Source organism: Arachis ipaensis, chromosome B2 (genome assembly GCF_059453495.1).
Source record: "Arachis ipaensis isolate K30076 ecotype BB chromosome B2, ASM5945349v1, whole genome shotgun sequence".
Classification (NCBI taxonomy): Eukaryota; Viridiplantae; Streptophyta; class Magnoliopsida; order Fabales; family Fabaceae; genus Arachis; species Arachis ipaensis.
In genome coordinates, this window is record NC_142437.1 from 109,272,066 (window position 1) to 109,291,793 (window position 19,728).

Consider the following 19,728-nt stretch of genomic DNA (forward strand, 5'->3'; position numbering starts at 1 on the left):
TCATTTTTATGATTTTTCAGATTATCAAATAATATGTCTCCTAGTCATCATTCCTTCAAGAGCCAACATATTTAACATTCTTAAACAACAACTTCAAAAGACATATGCACTGTTCAATCATACATTCAGAAAACAAGAAGCATTGTCACCACATCAATATGATTAAACTAAGTTCAAGGATAAATTCAAAACTCATGTACTTCTTGTTCTTTTGAATTAAAACAGTTTTTATTTTAAGAGAGGTGATGGATTCATAGGACATTCATAACTTTAAGACAGAGTTACTAACTACTAATGATCATGTAATGAAGACACAAACATAGATAAGCACATAACATAGAAAACGAAAAACAGAGAGAGTAAGAACAAGGAATGAGTCCACCTTAATGATGTCCTTGAGCTCTTCTAAGGTAGACCTTGTCTTTGCTGCTCCTCCTTCATTGCTTTTAGATCTTCTCTGATTTCATGAAGGATGATGGAGTGCTCTTGATGTTCCACCCTTTAGTTGCTTCCAATAATTGTGTGGAAGAAAATGTATCCCCTGAGGTATCTCAGGGATCTCTTGATTTGCAGTCAAATGTTCTACCACTGAGCTAGAGACCCTTGATGGAAGCTTTTGTCTTCCCTTTCCTCTTTCTAGAGGTTTCTCTGGCCTTAGGTGCCATCAATGGTTATGAAAAAAAACAAAAAAGCTATGCTTTTACCACACCAAACTTAGAATGTTGCTCGCCCTCGAACAAAAGAAGAAAGAATAGAAGAAGAAGAGGATATGGAGGAGATGGATGGCTGTGTGTATTCGGCCATATGGGTGGGATTGGGTGGGGAAGAGATGTTGAATTTTGAAGGTAGTGGGTGTATGGATGTGAGTGGTAAATGGAAAGTAGAAGGGATGATCATGAATGGGAAGAGAGATGATGAGGTAGGTGGGGATACTGTGGGGTCCACAGATCCTGAGATGATCCTGTGGGGTCCACAAATCCTGAGGTGTCAAGGCATTTACATCCCTGCACCAATTTAGGCATGTAAAATGCCCTTGCACACAACTCTGGGCGTTCAGCGCCAGGTTGGTGCCTATTTTGGGCGTTCAACGCCCCTTTGCTGCCATTTCTGGCGTTGAACGCCAGAACCATGCTTGTTCTGGGCGTTCAGCGCCAGGATGCTCCCATTCTGGGCGTTCAGCGCCAGAACTATGCTCTGTTCTGGCGTTTGAACGCTAGACAGATGCTCCTCCAGGGTGTGATTTTTCTTCTGCTGTTTTTGATTCCGTTTTCAATTTTTCTATTTATTTTGTGACTCCACATGATCATGAACCTAAGAAAACATGAAAAATAAGAATTAGATAAACATTGGGTTGCCTCCCAACAAGCGCTTCTTTAATGTCAATAGCTTGACAGTGGGCTCTCATGGAGCCTCACAGGTGTGCAGAGCTTTGTTGAGACTCTCCCACACCAAACTTAGAGTTTGGATATGGGAGTTCAACACCAAACTTAGAGTTTGGTTGTGGCCTCCCATATCCAAACTTAGAGTTTGACTGTGGGGTCTCTGGTTGACTCTGCTTTGAGAGAAGCTTTTCATGCTTCCTCTCCATGGTTGCAGAGGGAGATCCTTGAATTTTGAATACAAGGGAGTTCTCATTCCATTGAAGGACTATTTCACCTCTGTCAACATCAATCACAGCTCTTGCTGTGGCCAGGAAAGGTCTTCCTAGGATGATGGATTCATCCTCTTCCTTTCCAGTATCCAGGACTATGAAATTAGTAGGTATGTAAAGGCCCTCAACCTTTACTAATACATCTTCTACTTGTCCATAAGCCTGTCTTCTTGAGCTGTCTGCCATCTCTAGTGAGATTTTAGCAGCTTGCACCCCATAGATTCCCAGTTTCTCTATTACAGAGAGGGGCATGAGGTTTATTCCTGAACCAAGGTCACACAGAGCCTTAAAGATCATGGTGCCTATGGTACAGGGTATTATGAACTTTCCAGGATCCTGTCTCTTCTGAGGCAATGTCAGTTGATCCATATCACTTAGTTCATTGATGAACAAGGGAAGTTCAACTTCCCAAGCATCAATGCCAAACAATTTGGCATTCAGCTTCATGATTGTACCAAGAAACTTGGCAGTTTGCTCTTCAGTGACATCCTCATTCTCTTCAGAAGAGGAATACTCATCAGAGCTCATGAAGGGCATAAGGAGGTTCAATGGAATCTCTATGGTCTCTAGATGAGCCTCAGAGTCCTTTGGTTCCCCAGAGGGAGGCTCCTTATTGATCACTGGACGTCCCTGGAGGTCTTCCTCCTTGGGATTCACGTCCTCTCCTCTCCTCACAGGTTCGGCCATGGTGCTTATGTCAATGGCCTTGCACTCTCCTTTTGGATTCTCTTCTGTATTGCTTGGGAGAGTACTAGGAGGGATTTCAATGATCCTTTTACTCAGCTGGCCCACTTGTGCTTCCAGATTTCTAATGGAAGATCTTGTTTCATTCATGAAACTTACAGTGGCCTTGGATAGATCAGAGACTAGACTTGCTAAATTAGAAGCATTTTGTTCAGAGTTCTCTGTCTGTTGCTGAGTTGATGATGGAAAAGGCTTGCTATTGCTAAACCTGTTTCTTCCACCATTATTAAAGCCTTGTTGGGGCTTTTGATCCTTCCATGAGAAATTTGGATGATTTCTCCATGTTGAGTTATAGGTGTTTCCATAAGGTTCACCTAAATAATTTACCTCTGCTATTGCAGGGTGCTCAGGATCATAAGCTTCTTCTTCAGGAGAAGCCTCTTGAGTACTGTTGGATGCAGCTTGCATTCCATGCAGACTCTGAGAGATCATATTGACTTGCTGAGTCAATATTTTATTCTGAGCCAATATGGCATTCAAAGTATCAACTTCAAGAACTCCCTTCTTCATAGGCGTCCCATTACTCACAGGATTCCTTTCAGAAGTGTACATGAACTGGTTATTAGCAACCATGTCAATGAGTTCTTGAGCTTCTGCAGGCGTTTTCTTTAGGTGAATGGATCCACCTGCAGAAGTGTCCAGTGACATCTTTGATAGTTCAGATAAACCATCATAGAATATATCCAGGATGGTCCATTCTGAAAGCATGTCAGAAGGACACTTTTTGGTCAACTGTTTGTATCTTTCCCAAGCTTCATAGAGGGATTCACCTTCTTTCTGTCTGAAGGTTTGAACATCAGCTCTAAGCTTGCTCAGCTTTTGAGGAGGAAAGTACTTGGCTAAGAAAGCCGTGACCAGCTTATCCCAAGAGTTCAGGCTGTCTTTGGGTTGAGAATCCAACCACAATTTAGCTCTGTCTCTTACAGCGAAAGGGAAAAGCATGAGCCTGTAGACTTCAGGATCTATTCCATTAGTCTTAACAGTATCACATATCTGCAAGAATTCAGTTAAGAACTGAAAAGGATCTTCAGATGGAAGTCCATGAAACTTGCAGTTCTGCTGCATCAGAGAAACTAATTGAGGTTTTAGCTCAAAGTTGTTTGCTCCAATGGCAGGAATGGAGATGCTTCTTCCATGTAAATTGGAATTAGGTGCAGTAAAGTCACCAAGCATCCTCCTTGCATTATTATTATTTTTGGCTGCCATCTCCTCTGCCTGTTCGAAAATTTCTGAAAGGTTATCTCTGGATTGTTGTATTTTAGCTTCTCTTAATTTTCTCTTCAGAGTCCTTTCAGGTTCTGGATCTGCTTCCACAAGAATGTTCTTATCCTTGCTCCTGCTCATATGACAAGGAAGAATGGCCAGAAAAATGATAATAATAATAGAGATCCTTTATACCACAGTATAGGGATCCCTTTGTGAGTGGAAGAGAAGGGGGAGACAAAGAATGTGATGTAAAGGAAAAAATGCAACTGTACGAATGGAAGAGATGTGAGATGAGATGTTAGGATATGAATGAATAAATAGAATAGAATGAGAGAGAAGGAGGGAATTTTCGAAAATTATTTTTGAAAAGGAGTTAGTGATTTTTGAAAATGGTTTTTGAAAAATTGTTAGTAATTTTCGAAAATTAAGTTTTAAAAATTAAAATAATTAATAAATTAAAAAGAAATTTTGAAAAAGGGGAGAGATATTTTCGAAAATGAGAGAGAGAGAGTTAGTTAGGTGGTTTTGAAAAAGTTAAGAAACAAACAAAAAGTTTGTTAGTTAGTTGAAACAAATTTTGAAAACCAATTTTGAAAAGATAAGTAGTTAGGAGGTTAGGAAAGATATTTTGAAAAGATAATTTTGAAAAAGATAAGATAAGAAGATATTTTTTTGAAAAGATATGATAGAAATTAGTTTTTGAAAAAGATTTGATTTTTAAAATCACAATTAAAGACTTGATTCACAAGAAATCACAAGATATGATTCTAGAACTTAAAGTTTGAATTTTTCTTAACAAGCAAGTAACAAACTTCAAATTTTTGAATCAAAACATTAATTGATTATGTTATTTTCGAAAATTTGGTACAAAAATAAGAAAAAAATTTTTGAAAAATATTTTTGGAATTTTCGAAAATAACTAAGAATTTTGAAAAAGATTTGATTTTCAAATTGAAAATTTGATTTGACTCATTGGCAACAACTTGATTTTAAAAATTTTTGAAAAAGTCAACTCAAATTTTCGAATTTGATGAGAGAAAAAGGGAAAGATATTTTTTTGATTTTTGAATTTTTATGATGCAAGAGAAAAACATGAAAATTATGCAATGCATGAAATTTTTAGATCAAAACATGTGATGAATGCAAGAATGCTATGAATGTCAAGATGAACACCAAGAACACTATGAAGATCATGATGAACATCAAGAACACATTTTTGAAAAATCTTTAATGCAAGGAAGACATGCAAGACACCAAACTTAGAATTCTTTAATGCTTAGACACTAAGAATTCAAGAATGCATATGAAAAACACTATACAACACAAAACAAAAAATCATCAAGATCAAACAAGAAGACTTACCAAGAACAACTTGAAGATCATGAAGAACACTATGAATGCATGATATTTTCGAAAAATGCAAGATGCATATGCAATTGACACCAAACTTATGATATGACTCAAGACTCAAACAAGAAACAGAAAAATATTTTTGATTTTTATGATTTTCTAATTTTTTTGGATTTTTATGTTATATTTTTCGAAAATTAGTTTTGAAAAAATAAGGATTCCAAAATTTTTAATATGAATTCCAGGAATCTTGCCATGTTAGTTAAAGCTTCAGTCCAGGAATTAGACATGGCTCACTAGCCAGCCAAGCATTCAATGAAAGCTCCAGTCCAAAACACTAGACATGGCCAATGGCCAGCCAAGCTGTGATATATGGAATTACATGCATTGAAGTGATTAGTTGAAGCCTCAGTCCAAAAGAATTTAGACATGGCTTTACAGCCAGCCAGGCTTCAACATGCTTCATGAAACACTAGAATTCATTCTTAAAAATTTTGAATAAAATTTTTGAAAACATTTTTATTTATTTTTTTTTTCGAAAACAAAAGAAAAATTTTTTTTTGAAAATATTTTTGAAAGATTTTTGAAAAGAAAACGAAAAGAAAGTTACCCAATCTGAGCAACAAGATGAACCGTCAGTTGTCCAAACTCAAACAATCCCTGGCAACGGCGCCAAAAACTTGGTGCTGTTGCCGGATCAAAAGGGAATCTGGCACTGATGTTACCGGACCAAAAGCTTGCCGAAAACTCAAACAATCCCCGGCAACGGCGCCAAAAACTTGATGCACGAAATTGTGATACATATCCATGGCTTCAAAGGCCTGGTACTCTGATCTAGTTTTATTGTCTGTCACAAATTCGATACAACTAACCAGCAAGTGCACTGGGTCGTCCAAGTAATACCTTACGTGAGTAAGGGTCGAATCCCACGGAGATTGTTGGTATGAAGCAAGCTATGGTCACCTTGTAAATCTCAGTCAGGCAGATATAAAGTGATAATGGTGTTTTCGAATAATAAATAATAGAATAGGGATAGAGACACTTATGTAATTCATTGGTGAGAATTTCAGATAAGCGAATGGAGATGCTTTTCGTTCCTCTGAACCTCTGCTTTCCTGCTATCTTCATCCAGTCAGTCTTACTCCTTTCCATGGCTGGCTTTATGCAAGGGCATCACCGTTGTCAGTGGCTACATCCCCTCCTCTCAGTGAATAATATGCTCACGCACCCTGTCACGGCACGGCTATTCATCTGTCGGTTCCCGATCATGCTGGAATAGGATTCACCCTCCTTTTGCGTCTGTCACTAACGCCCAGCACTCGCGAGTTTGAAGCTCGTCACAGTCATTCAATCATTGAATCCTACTCAGAATACCACAGACAAGGTTTAGACCTTCCGGATTCTCTTGAATGCCGCCATCATTCTAGCTTACGCCACGAAGATTCTGGTTAGGAGATCTAAGAGATATTCATTCTAGCTTAATTCATGTAGAACAGAAGTGTTTGTCAGACACGCGTTCATAAGGGAGAAGGATGATGAGCGTCACACATAATCATCACCTTCATCACGTTCTTGGGTGCGAATGGATATCTTAGAAGAGAAATAAGAAGAATTGAATAGAAAACAGTAGTACTTTGCATTAATCTTTGAGGAACAGCAGAGCTCCACACCTTAATCTATGGAGTGTAGAAACTCTACCGTTAAAAATACATAAGTGAAGGTCCAGGCATGGCCGAGATGGCCAGCCCCCATGGTCTAAGAACAATGCGTTCAAAGATGGTCAAAAAGACTAGTAAAAGGTCCTATTTATAATAAACTAGTCACTAGGGTTTACATGAGTAAGTAATTGATGCATAAATCCACTTCCGGGACCCACTTGGTGTGTGTTTGGGCTGAGCTTAAGTGTAGCATGTGCAGAGGCCATTTGTGGAGTTGAACGCCAGTTTCTGTGCCAGTTTGGGCGTTCAACTCTGGTTTTGGATCCTTTTCTGGCGCTGGACGCCAGATTTGGGCAGAAGGCTGGCGTTGAACGCCAGTTTACGTCGTCAATTCTTGGCCAAAGTATGGACTATTATATATTGCTGGAAAGCCCTGGATGTCTACTTTCCAACGCAATTGGAAGCGCACCATTTTGAGTTCTGTAGCTCCAGAAAATCCACTTTGAGTGCAGGGAGGTCAGAATCCAACAGCATCAGCAGTCCTTTTTCAACCTCTGAATCTGATTTTTGCTCAAGTCCCTCAATTTCAGCCAGAAAATACCTGAAATCACAGAAAAATACACAAACTCATAGTAAAGTCCAGAAATATGAATTTAACATAAAAACTAATGAAAACATCCCTAAAAGTAACTAGATCCTACTAAAAACATACTAAAAACAATGTCAAAAAGCGTATAAATTATCCGCTCATCAATTATTCCAAGACAATTTTTCTAAAAGAACATAGCCCTCACAACCTCAACTAATTCGCTTCCTTCAAGTTCCAGTATTCAAAATTTCGGGCTCCAATTATTTATTTTCAACCTAATACACATTCATAATACATATATATCCAATTTAATACTCAAAGCTCAAATCCAATGAAATTAAAATAGAATTATCGTATTCTCACCTTACCCAAGCTTCACATAAGCAAGAGTGAACGTTTTCCTCAAGCTAATTGGATCCTAAAACATCAGAAATTAAAGAAATTCAATATTCCCACTCAAAATTCGAAAATTGGGGGAAAAGAAGGCTGAGTGTGAAATAACGAGTTACCTTTGAAATTGTTCTGGTAGAAACGTAGAGCTCAACACAGTGAATGCGTGGCTGCAAACGGTGCGGTGATCGGAGCTCGGATGGAGGAGTTACGTCAGTTGGAATTTCACTGTAGGGTTACGGGATTCCTTTCTCTCCTTTCCCCTGCAACTTCAACGTTGCTGAAATGGGGAAGAGGAGGACGTGGGTCCTTTTAATAAACTGGTCCGGTTGGACCGACGGCCCGGTTTGGGCCTGGTTCAACCCGTTTAGCCCATTCGGTCCAATCTTGGACCGTTTTCTTCGAAATTAATGTCAAAATTCTTGTTTTGATGAGCTCTATCCTAATTTAATATAATATTCATATTTCTAATCTTCCTTATTAAAAATTAATTTATTGACTAATTATCTACTAATTTAACCAGGATTTACATCCTACCCACCTAACAAAGATTTTCGCCCTCAAAATTCAAATTCAGTTACCTGAAAAGAGATGTGGGTAGTCCTTTCGCATATCTGATTCGAGTTCCCAAGTGTGTTTCTCGATACCAGCTCGACTCCAAGTTACTTTTACCAATGATACTTCCTTCCTGCGTAATCGTTTAACACTGGTGTCATCAATTCTCACCGGAATTACTGGAAGCGTTAGATCTTCTCTCACTTGGATTGGTTCTGGTTCCAGAAAATGACTTACGTCAGGAGTATACTTTCGAAGCTAGGATACATGAAACACATCATGCAAATTCGAAAGATATGGCGGTACGGCAATTATATAAGCTACCGGCCCAATTTTTTTCAGGATCTCAAACGGTTCAACATAACGGGGATTCAGTTTCTTAGTCTTAATAGCTCTTCCCACCCCAGTGGTTGGTGTAACTTTCAGAAAGACATGTTCTCCTTCTTCGAACTCCAAAGGCTTTCGCCTCTGATCAGCATAGCTCTTTTGGCGGCTTTAGGCTATAAGCATTCGGTTACGAATCTTCTTTATCTGTTCAGTAGTTTCAGCTATCATCTCAGGCCCTAACAAACTTCTTTCTCCATTTTCATACCAACACAACGGAGATTGACATTTTCTGCCATACAGAGCATCATATGGAGCCATTCTAATGCTCGCATGATAGCTATTATTATAAGCAAATTCTATTAATGGCATATACCGATCCCAGCTCGCAGGCTGGTCCAAAACACAAGCCCTTAGCATATCCTCCAAGGTCTGAATAGTTCTCTCTAACTGACCATCTGCCTGAGGGTGATACGCAGTACTCAAGCTTAACTGAGTCCCAAATGCACGCTGAAAAGCTCCCCAGAATCTTGATGTAAAGCGAGGATCCCTGTCAGATATAATGGTAGAAGGCACGCCATGCAACATGACAATCTCTTTAATATACATTCGAGCTAATTCTTCCATTGTACAACTTATTCGGATAGGAAGAAAGTGAGCTGATTTTGTTATTCGATCCACAACCACCCAAATAGCGTCACAACCAGATCGGGTTCTAGGCAAACCTATCACAAAATCCATTGTGATACTCTCCCATTTCCATTGTGGAATCTCCAAAGGCTGAAGGGTCCCTGATGGTCTTTGATGCTCAATCTTAACCTTCTGACACGTTAAACATTTAGATACATGCAATGCCACATCATTCTTTATACCTGGCCACCAGAACATCACTTTCAGATCCTGATATATTTTGGTGCTCCCTGGATGAATTGAAAACCCGCTCTTATGATCTTCTTTCAAGGTACTCGATCGCAGGTCTCCAATATTTGGCACAATAATCCGGTTCTTGAACCTCCACAAACCATCCTGTCCTTCTGACACTCTCCACTGTTTTCCCTGTTCAACTACTGGTAATATCTTACGTAACGCTTCGCTGTCTTGATGAGCCTTCAGAAGTTCTGATTTAAATTCACTTGAAATCTGCAACTGACTCAAACACAAAATTCCAGATTTTTCTCTAATTCCCAAATTCAAACCTTGAAATGCACTTAGTAATTCTTCTTCCCATAGCATCATCCAAGCTGCATATAAAGATTTCTGACTCAAGGCGTCCGCCACAACGTTCGCTTTTCCTGGATGATAATTCAATTCAAAATCATAATCTTTCAGAATCTTCATCCACCTCCTCTGACGCATATTCAACTCTTTCTACTCAAAAAGATACTTCAAGCTCTTATGGTATGAGAAAACATGAAACTTAACGCCATAGAGGTAGTGCCTCCAGATCTTTAAAGCAAACACAACAGCAGCAAGTTCTAAATCATGTGTCGGGTAGTTCATTTCATATGGCCTTAACTGTCGTGAGGCGTATGCTACAACATTCTGGTGCTGCATCAGAACGCACCCTAAACCCTTCAGTGATGCATCATAGTACACTTCAAATGGTTCACTTGGTTCAGGCAATACCAACACGGGTGTAATAGTCAATTTGTGCTTCAAAGTTTGAAAACTTTCCTCACACTCCGGAGTCCAGACAAAAAGCGTATCCTTCCTAGTCAATTTAGTTAAAGGTAAGGCGAGCTGTGAAAACCCCTTAAGGAATCTGCGGTAACATCCCGCCAAACCTAGGAAACTCTTTATCTCTGTCACTGAAGTTGGTCGCTTCCAATTCATCACTGCTTCCACCTTAGTAGGATCCACAGCTATTCCCTGCTTACTCACCACGTGACCGAGAAACTTTACCTCATTCTTCCAGAACTCGCATTTAGATAACTTAGCATATAACTTCCTGTCTCTCATAATTTGCAGCACAGTTCGCAAGTGATCAGCATGTTCCTCCTCAGTCTTAGAGTAAACAAGAATATCATCAATGAAGACAATGACAAACTTATCCAGATACGGCCAGAAAATTTTGTTCATATAATCCATGAATACTGCTGGAGCATTAGTTAACCCAAAAGACATCACCATATACTTGTAATGACCATATCGCATCCTGAAAGCAGTTTTCGGAATATCCTCGTCTCTAACCCTTATCTGATGATAACCGGATCACAGATTAATCTTAGAAAATACACCGGCACCCTGTAACTGATCCCTTAGATCGTCGATTCTAGGTAACGGATATTTGTTCTTTACAGTGATCTTATTCAATTGCCGATAATAAACACACAAGCGCATACTTCCATCCTTCTTCTTTACCAGTAATACTGATGCTCCCTACGGAGAAACACTTGGTCGGATAAAATGCTTACCTAATAGATCCTCCAGCTGAGCTTTCAGTTCAGCCATTTTTAAAGGTGACATCCTGTAAGGAGTAATCAAAATCGGACCGGCTCCAGGCACTAACTCAATTGCAAATTCAACTTCCCGGTTAGGTGGAAATTCATTAATATCATCTGGAAACACATCTGAAAATTCATATACAATCATAATCTGCTCTAAACTCTGATCATCATCTGATACTCCCACAATTAATAACATAATACCCTAACATTTAGTTCCAAAACAGTTTACTATCATAGAGTTCAGGTAGTAACTATTCACCACAACTGGTGCTTCTGACCCTTCTGGCATAAACTGTACTAACTTTTCAGAACAATCAAGCAAAACATTATTCTTAGATAACCAACCTCCCGGTTATCCCAGAATCATCTGCCTGCAGGATACATCGTATTCCCTACCACCAATGCTGAGCCTCGCTTTGCAGCTGATAAGTTCCAAACTCAACCCATTGCTCCTCAGGAACCTGCAACGCCCTTTCCATAGCCTGGATCTAATTATCTGCATCAGTGGGATTTGAGGTTCCCCTAAAAGTCGGAGGACGAACTTTCAAAAACATAGTAAGTGTCATAGGACCGTTCTCATCATTATTATTTCCGTGATTACCCTGATTTATCTGGTTACCCAGCACTTCAGCTGTTGCCTGCATAGCTGCAGCCATATTTCCCAGGGCAGCCATAAATTCTACTGGATCATTCCCAACCGGACTAGGAGTAACAGTGCCTATCCTACTTCTACCTCGCCCGCGACCGCGTCTGCGAGTCGACATCTGGTCCTTATACACACCAAACAAGTGATATTAAGTTGATTAGTCTCAATATCACAGGTCTGATGCTTTAAGTTCCAAATGCATGCTCACAAACGTTTATGCCATATATATCAATCAGATATCATAATAGCACATACACACATATACAGAGAATGCACAGAAGTACAATCAGTCCGTCTTTCAGGCTCTATAGGAACGAACTTCTCTGATACCATAATGTAACACCCTACCACACTAATTTTATAAATTAGAGAATAAATTATGTATTCGGTTGCTTGGTGATCACATAGATGATCAAGTAATTAGATTGTAAACTGATCTCATAGTGTACATCTTATTTTTTTTCTCATTTTTGAATGAAAGTGAGAATTAAGAGAGTAAGTAGTAATATATAAAGAAAAAAAAATTTGCACCACAACACATAATTATTACCAAAAGAAATATTCATATTAAAATTTTACATACTGCAAATCATGAAGATCAATCACAATGTACTGGTCACTTCTCTCTATTTTTGACCATGATATAAGCTTTTCTTTTCTAGTCAAGAATCTAATAACATCTAATTGAATAAAAAAAATTGAATTAAAAGTACCAAATTAAAGACAAATGAGTGAATAATATAAGAAATTATAACTTCGTACGTGTATAAAATAAAGAGAATTTACTAATTTATTTTATGTTAAACGATAAAACTAAAAATAGTATATTAATAAAATGATATACCTTTAAAAAAAGTCACAATACAATTTCAAATATTTTAATAAATAAACTGTTAAAATTTTTGTTATCGATAAAATGATGCTATTATATAATTTTTTGGCAAAACTTAAAATCAAAGGGAAAATAATTTTGTGTGGGTTAATATAAATTAATTACGTACCAAATAAGTAGAGTCGTTCATTTGTTTGTTTCAATATATCAGCATGGGTAAGCAAATTAAAATGATTATCCGAAATTTTACGATCATCGACCGTATATATTATACGTGACTCCATCTTAAAAGATATTTTGCACGTGTGTACAGTCAGAAGATATATTCCGCTTGTTTTCTCAATCTCAAAATTTGAGAAGACATAGACCTTTATTTCTACCAATTCATTCTCATATTTTTGTCAAATAATTCTTGATTGAACAATGAATTTTATCGTATTGCAAAATAAATTAAATATAAAAGCTATTAGCATTTACAAAGCTATTAAAAAGAATTGTCTTTGACTTGTGAAATGGTGTACTTATAGAATTAACTTAAAATATGAACAACAAATATTTATAAGAATTTAATTTTGATGCACTAACAGTGTAAAGTAGTTTTACACGTGCATCTAATTATGTAATGACACATTAATAAAAAAAAATACCTTTCACATTGACCGCGTGAATGGTCATCCAAAAGAACCGATGTGATTGCACGACTGTGTAAAATGCTTTACACTGTTAGTGTATCAAAATGAAACTCTATTTATAAATTGAACTTAGCATTACTTAAAAAATTTAGTAAATGAATCAACTAATCTTATCGTCTATTAGAACTATTTCTATGTAAATCGTCTTACTCTTGTCAAACTTAAATGAGACTTTCTATAGCCTTATAATTCTTGTCTTTATTTTTCATACTTTCTTTTCGTATAATCTACTATAGGTGATACTATTGATAGGATCGTAGTCAATAATCATTAGGTGTGGAAAAAAAAATAGAATAAAGACTTGTAAAAATTATAAATTTTTTAAATGATAAACATAAAAGAAAATTTACTATTGCTTATTATATATACTAATAATATGTCAATAAGTTTAAAAATTTACTAATAATACTAATAGTTTAAAGATAATTTTACTATAGTTATAATAAATTTAGTTATTACTCTAAATAAATAAAATAAATAATATATTTGAAAACTAAAAAAAAAAAGATTAGCGATAATTATGTTTGGAATATTCTCATAATTTTTTTTGCTTGTCATTCTTTCACTGCAATTCTTTCACTGCAATGTTAAATCAAGAAAATTCTAAATTTGAAATATAATAATAAATATGTCATGTGATAGAAAAATAATAAACTAAAAAGATATATATATATATATATATATATATATATATATATATATATATATATATATATATAAAAGGAGTCAATGCACAAATATATGTTATCGTAATAAAATTTCACACTATGAATAATTATATTTGTCAAGTAAATTTATTTATACTCTATATCTATTATATTATTTTATGTAAAATTAAAATCTACTCTTTTAATTTAATATTATATATATTTGCTTCTGACATTGTCCAAAATTAAATTGAAATTACGTCTAAAGTCTGTAAACAGAATATAATTAATATCTAATATTTTAATAATTAATTACCTAAAATAAGTTAATAAATAATAATAATTAATACCTAAAATATCATATATATATATATATATATATATATATATATATATATATATATATATATATATATATATATATATATATATATGTTTTTGATATTGTCCAAAATTAAATACCTAAGATAAGTTAATTAAATAACAAAAATTAATACCTAAAATATTAAAAAAAAAATTAATAAATGTGAGAAATAAAAATAAAAAAATTAATAAATAATATTAGTGTTTAAATGAAAGAATTGATAAAGAATAATAATTATAAGTAAAAATAGTATTTTTATTTTGAAAAAAAAAATACATGAGAAATTGTTTAATAATCCATATCATGTTCATGATAATAAATTGTTCAATAATTCGTACTATGCACGTAATAAGGTTGAAATTATAATTTTAAATTATTTTATTAAAATTAATTTGAATTGTAGTGATTTGATTAATAAAAAAGTAACATGTTATGCGTTTATTTTTTCTTAATCTAGTGTTATGTGTATCAACTCTAATATAGTTATTAATCGTTTTTGTTAATCTACTTTTTTTCTAAATTTATGATTTAAAATAACAATTTTAAACATTAATAATTAAATAGATTATTATATTATAATTATTTATGTTTTATTCCCAAAATTAAAAATGTAACACCCTACCACACTAAGCTTTACGCTTAAGTCGTAAAACGAAGGTGGTGTGGTATTACGACATCTAAAATAAAATGAGTACATATAATAGCAGAAGAATTATAATATGCTAAGAGCCTTGAAGAATAGGGGAAATAAAAGTCGTGAAATAAAAGCGCAACGCTCAAGGAACGAGTTAACTTGCGTGCTAAGAAAACCATAACTATTAAACATAAGATAAGAAAAGTAGGAATAGAGTGCCAAAGATACAAAATAACAAGCTCCTAACTTAGCCTGCGAAGTCAAGACTGGCCGGAGAATATTTACACATATATACATACATATCCAAAATCCAAAAGTATATATACACAATCCTGCCTCTCCATAAACCTCTAAGAGGATTAAAAAGAACAAGTTATGCAGAGAGAAAGCTAAGTACATATTTATACATCACTGTACAACAAAACTACCCAGTAACCACTCCGCTTCAAGAGTCCATACGCCTAACGAGATGCCTCTCGACCTGCATCTGAAAAATAACAACATAGTATGGAATGAGAAACGGAGGTTCTCAGTATGGTAAAGGTGACACACACACATAATATATAAGGTCCTAGGAATGCCAGAGGCAATCCTAGAATGCCAACACTCAGATTATAGAGCTTAAAGTATTAAACAGGAGCCATAAAAGGTGGTTTTCTAAGAATATTTAATCCTAACTTAACTTAACCTTAAAATCTAAGTCCCATACTGCCATTCCTCCATATCTCCAACTCCATCATGCATTTTCACAGACAAATAAACAGATAAAGGCAAGTACAAGAAGGTTACAGTTACTGCAAGTAACAAATACACATTTAACATGGCAAGTACACATAGGCACACCCAATTAAAGCACAAGCAAGTAATTCAAGTATTATGCATATTATGCATGTCTGTCCTATGGCTGATGAGGCTCATCTGTCGGTTATCCAGCCAACCCGACAAGTCTGAATTGTCCTTAGACTGTCCCCCGACGTGCATCCCCAAGAGTCTATGCATGACTTTTTCTCAAATAATCAATATTGCTCAATGGGGGTAACATTTCCGGGAATTTATATAGTGTCCGGTCACACTTACGTCGTAGGGTCAACAGAGTATCGAGTTTTCAACCTGGTACACGTGGTGGCACACGACACTTGATCCAGGGAATCTCGTATCTCAGATTATTCAAATTCATAAGCCATATAAATAATTCAATTATAATTCATCAACATCCACATCATTCTCAATCGCATTTCATTCATCATTATACGTCAATCATATTCAATCCTTATCCTTCATTACCACACCTCCCATTCCGTCCATCAATAGTTCCAATTCAAAATATAATTCATTCTTTTCTAAATGAATCAAACTTAAAACATGCTCATTTTCTTAACAACTCTAAATCAAACCATATAACCTTTGAATCTAAATCTTTTTAAATAATCATATAAACAAAATCTCTAATTTTTATAAAATTTCGGCAGCATCTCCTCTAAAACTCGGACTTTGCCACTTTTTTCGGGTCCAAACCTGCTTTCTTTTCAATTCAACATACCCTTCCTCATCATCATAACAGTCACCACAATAAATCTACCTCAAATCAATAATTATACTCATACAATATTCAAATCCAACAACCAAAATTCAACTAAGGATCATAGTTCACTAATCCTAAGCTTCTAACATAAAATACCTCAAATCAATAATTCACCAAATCATTAGTTAATCAACAAGCACCAAACCAACCATGTTCATCAACAATAACATTCAACCATAATTCTCTCCAAATTAACATAACATTCACCACCCAAAATTAATAACTAATTATCCAATAAACTTTAACCAAATATATTGATCGACAAATTACTAAACATTAAACATACACCTGCATTCCAACTTATCCTATGGTCGTCTAGCCTAAGTTTTTACAGAACATTATATATTAAATGCAAGAAACCTAAACCATACCTTAGCCGATTCCCAAATATTATTCCAAGACAATTTTCCTAAAAGAACATAGCCCTCACAACCTCAACTAATCCGCTTCCTTCAAGTTCCAGTATTCACATTTTCGGGTTCCAATTATTTATTTTCAACCTAATACACATTCATAACACACACACACACACACATATCCAATTTAATACTCAAAGCTCAAATTTAATGAAATTAAAATAGAATTATCGTATTCTCACCTTACTCAAGCTTCACATAAGCAAGAGTGAACGTTTGCCTCAAGCTAATTAGATCCTAAAACATCAGAAATCAAAGAAATTCAACATTCCCACTCAAAATTCGAAAATTGGGGAAAAAGAAGGCTGAGTATGAAATAACGAGTTACCTATGAAATTGTTCCGGTAGAAACGTAAAGCTCAACACAGTGAACGCGTGGCCGCAAACGGTGCGGCGATCGGAACTCGGATGGAGGAGTTACGTTAGTTGGAATTTTACCGTAGGGTTACGGGATTCCTTTCTCTCCTTTCCCTGCAACTTCAACGTTGCTGAAATGGGGAAGAGGAGGACATGGGTCCTTTTAATAAACTGGTCCGATTGGGTCCACGGTCTGGTTTGGGCCCAGTTCAACTAGTTCAGTCCGTTTGATCCAATTTTGGACCGTTTTCTTTGAAATTAGTGTCAAAATTCTTGTTTCGATGAACTCTATTCTAATTTAATATAATATTCATATTTCTAATCTTTCTTATTAAAAATTAATTTATTGACTAATTATCTACTGATTTAACCAGGGTTTACAGAAAATACACTATTTCTTTTTTATTTAATGGTTTTTTATTTATACTACCAGTATATATTAATCGATTAGTCAATAATTTTTTTATTCGTAGGATATATTTATTTATTTTGTTTAAATAATTTTAAATCTTTCCTTATTTAAGTATACATATATATTAAGTCACATTTATTAATTATTTTTTTATTTTTTTATTATAAATATTTTTTTAACCTACAATCATTTAACAATTTTGTTATTCCATTAATATCATCATACGCATAATAATATTCATAAATTATACTAATTTTTGTATTTATTTATAGGTATATATCAATTGTTTAGTTAATAAATTTTTTATTTTTAGAATATATTTATTTTCTTAAATAATTCTAAATACTTCTTTATATATATATATATATATATATATATATATATATATATATATATATATATTAATTGTATGTAGATATATTTAAATCGCATATATTAATATTTTTTATCATGATTAATTTTTTTTGAGCCTACAATCATTCAATAATTTTTTTATTCTTTATTATTAATATCATCGTATGTGTAATTTTTATAAATTTAAGTCACATATATTAATTATTTTTTTGTTATGATTATATATATATATATATATATATATATATGATTATTTTTTTATTCTACAATTGAGTAATAATTTTTTATTTTTTATGTCCATGCATATTTTCCAATCCCTTTTCATATGCATGATTAACAATATTTTTTAAATGGTGATATTTTATTTTTCACGTATTTTTATATATTAGCAAGAAAATAAAACCACGTATTGTGACTCTTTTTTTCTTTTTCACACCTTAATCTTAATTAATTAATCTTGTGTCTACACAATATAATTAAAATTTTAATCTTCTAATTTATTGATGAATTATATTTCTCTTAATAATTGTATTATTAATCTGAAATACAAAAAAAAGTGATACATATATCCAAAAAAGAAAACAAAATTAAGAATAAAAAAATTATATTAAAAAATTTAAAAATAACATATCCAAAAAGAATAGTCATAATATATAAATTGAGACAACAATTTAAATTTCTCTAAAACTAATTTAATCAACTACCGATATTAGAACTAAATTATTTGAATAATATTTAATCTATTCTAATCCTTAGATACGTATAAATTAGAGTTATTCTCGTAACAACCAATCAAAATAACATCATAAGATCAAACACTTAGAATCCGTATAAATTCAGACTATCTTCTTGTTAAAATTGTCAAATTAAATTGACTTTTATTCTTTTCAATGGCATTGCATTAATGCACCAGAAAGCCGATAGTTTCTGAAAAAAAATCACAATATGTTATAAAATTATTTTTAATACAAAAAGCTTAAGAGAAAAAAATTTAAATATAGTACCAATCTTTGAATTGCATCTTTAAGGTTGGCACGAATTTTTCAAAATTAAACCTAAATTGAAGAAATTCAATCTCATTATATGCTCCACTTTGAATATTTTCGGACAAATGTAGAAAACGCGAAGGAGATGTGACTTGAACTTGACCTACAAAGCTCATTAAAAACAATTGCCTAATCAAAGAAAAATAATAGATTAGAAAAAAAGAATGCTTTGATTCAATTCTTAGATTTAGACTCACTAACCACAAAGAAACACTATATATAACCTATAGTAGTACAAAAATAATTATAGAAATTAATTATTGCAATATCAATTTACCACTATGAACGTTAGTATTATATTTATAGCAATTAGAATTATAAATTTATGTTTAATTTTTTATATAATTATAATTAAGATATTTTTCTAAATTAGTATAATCATGAATTATTCATTAAATGCTAATTGTAATATAATTCTAATAAAGATATTTTTCTAAAAATAATTTTAGAAGAGATAATAGTGCTTTCATTACATGAGAATAGTACTTTCTAAAAATAAAGATATTTTCTTAAATTAGTGTAATCATACATTATTTATTAAATGCTAATTGTAATATAATTATAAATTTATAATAAAGATATTTTTCTAAACATAATTTTAGAAGAGAGAATAGTGCTTTCATTATATGAGAATAGTACTTTCTAAAAATAAAGATATTTTTCTAAATTAGTATAATTATACATTATTACTTAAATGCTAATTATAGTATAATTATAATAAAGATATTTTTATAAAATAAACTTAGAAAAGAAAATAGTGTATTCATTTTGGCGGGAAAATAGATTCATGAGAAATCGACACCTCACTTTCATTAGTTGGAAAAAACTCAAT

The 19,728-nt window shown here is 33.7% G+C and overlaps 1 long non-coding RNA gene and 1 other non-coding gene across 2 annotated transcripts in view; both read left to right on the forward strand.

Annotated features, from left to right (window-relative positions):
* The window catches only part of LOC110267971 (uncharacterized), a 110,981-nt gene that overhangs the window by 87,174 nt on the left and 4,079 nt on the right, over positions 1-19,728 (forward strand). The window lies entirely within an intron of this gene.
* On the forward strand, positions 3,098-3,205 carry LOC148575182 (small nucleolar RNA R71). Its single transcript, XR_015905745.1, has one exon. It is a non-coding gene; the product is annotated as a small nucleolar RNA R71 (small nucleolar RNA).